Genomic DNA, 2,751 nt, shown 5'->3' on the forward strand with positions numbered 1-2,751 from the left:
ATATTTTGATTTGTTTAACACTTTCTTGGTTAGTACATGATTCCATTTATGTTATTTCATAGTTTTGATGCCTTCACTATTATTTTACAATGTCAAAAAACAAAACTCGTTAATCTACAGTGAAAACAAAACACGGAGGGAGAATAGTAATGCCAATGTCACCATTGTTATGGAGGCACAACATCATATATGAACTAAGTATTGTCTTAGATGGTAATGATGTGTAGAAGCAGTCTGTCTCACAGGGCATGATATTTCACCACATATAACGATGTGTAGACGAGGTTTGTCTCACAGGGCATGATATTTTACCACATATAATGATGTGTAGAAGCAGTCTGTCTCACAGGGCATGATATTTCACCACATATAACGATGTGTAGACGAGGTTTGTCTCACAGGGCATGATATTTTACCACATATAATGATGTGTAGAAGCAGTCTGTCTCACAGGGCATGATATTTTACCACATATAATGATGTGTAGAAGCAGTCTGTCTCACAGGGCATGATATTTCACCACATATAACGATGTGTAGACGAGGTTTGTCTCACAGGGCATGATATTTCACCGCATATAACAATGTGTAGAAGCAGTCTGTCTCACAGGGCATGATATTTCACCACATATAACGATGTGTAGAAGCAGTCTGTCTCACAGGGCATGATATTTCACCACGTGTAACTATGTGTAGACGAGGTTTGTCTCACAGGGCATGATATTTCACCACATATAACGATGTGTAGAAGCAGTCTGTCTCACAGGGCATGATATTTCACCACATATAACGATGTGTAGACGAGGTTTGTCTCACAGGGCATGATATTTCACCGCATATAACGATATGTAGAAGCAGTCTGTCTCACAGGGCATGATATTTCACCACATATAACGATGTGTAGAAGCAGTCTGTCTCACAGGGCATGATATTTCACCACATATAACGATGTGTAGACGAGGTTTGTCTCACAGGGCATGATATTTCACCACGTGTAACGATGTGTAGAAGCAGTCTGTCTCAGAGGGCATGATATTTCACCACATATAACGATGTGTAGAAGCAGTCTGTCTCACAGGGCATGATATTTCACCACATATAACAATGTGTAGAAGCAGTCTGTCTCACAGGGCATGATATTTCACCACATATAATGATGTGTAGAAGCAGTCTGTCTCACAGGGCATGTTATTTCACCACATATAATGATGTGTAGAAGCAGTCTGTCTCACAGGGCATGATATTTCACCACATATAACAATGTGTAGAAGCAGTCTGTCTCACAGGGCATGATATTTCACCACATGTAACAATGTGTAGACGAGGTTTGTCTCACAGGGCATGATATTTCACCACATGTAACGATGTGTCGATGAGGTTTGTCTCACAGGGCATGATATTTCACCACATGTAACGATGTGTCGATGAGGTTTGTCTCACAGGGCATGATATTTCACCACGTGTAACAATGTGTAGACAAGGTTTGTCTCACAGGGCATGATATTTCACCGGACGCTGCAGATGACTGCAGTATTCAGCATTGCTACAGCTTTGTGACCAGTGAGTGCTCTTGCACGGTGCGTCTCTGAATGTCAAATCACAAGAGATAGAAACACCATTACTGTATCTTTATCTGCTGTAGCAACCTCTTTATGTGATGTAGCAACCTCTTTATCTGCTGTAGCAACCTCTTTATCTAATGTAGCAACCTCTTTATCTGATGTAGCAACCTCTTTATCTGCTGTAGCAACCTCTTTATCTGCTGTAGCAACCTCTTTATCTGCTGTGGCAACCTCTTTATCTGATGTAGCAACCTCTTTATCTGATGTAGCAACCTCTTTATCTGCTGTAGCAACCTCTTTATCTGCTGTAGCAACCTCTTTATCTGCTGTGGCAACCTCTTTATCTGATGTAGCAACCTCTTTATCTGCTGTAGCAACCTCTTTATCTGATGTAGCAACCTCTTTATCTGCTGTAGCAACCTCTTTATCTGCTGTAGCAACCTCTTTATCTGCTGTGGCAACCTCTTTATCTGATGTAGCAACCTCTTTATCTGCTGTAGCAACCTCTTTATCTGCTGTAGCAACCTCTTTATCTGCTGTAGCAACCTCTTTATCTGATAACGGAGAATTTAACCTATTTATTCCCCCACCAAATGGGAATGACATTGGTTGGATCCAGTCAGTAATCCAGTTGGTTGGATCCAGTCAACAATCCAGTTGGTTGGATCTAGTCAGTGATCCAGTTGGTTGGATCCAGTCAGTGATCCAGTTGGTTGGATCCAGTCAGTGATACAGTTGGCTGGATCCAGTCAGTGATCCAGTTGGTTGGACCCAGTCAGTGATCCAGTTGGTTGGATCCAGTCAGTGATCCAGTTGGTTGGATCCAGTCAGTGATCCAGTTGGTTGGATCCAGTCAGTGATCCAGTTGGTTGGATCTAGTCAGTGATCCAGTTGGTTGGAACCAGTCAGTGATCCAGTTGGTTGGACCCAGTCAGTGATCCAGTTGGTTGGATCCAGTCAGTGATCCAGTTGGTTGGATCCAGTCAGTGATCCAGTTGGTTGGATCCAGTCAGTGATCCAGTTGGTTGGATCTAGTCAGTGATCCAGTTGGTTGGATCTAGTCAGTGATCCATCTGATCTGATCTGAGATTGAGATCAACCGGGCCAAATAAGCAGATCAAATAAAAGCAGATAAGAGATGACTTCTAGTATCTGTCTGGCTGGGTGTGGTGTGTAGAGATCATAGATCA

This window comes from Salmo salar, chromosome 14, assembly GCF_965601325.2.
Source record: "Salmo salar chromosome 14, fSalSal1, whole genome shotgun sequence".
Classification (NCBI taxonomy): domain Eukaryota; kingdom Metazoa; phylum Chordata; class Actinopteri; order Salmoniformes; family Salmonidae; genus Salmo; species Salmo salar.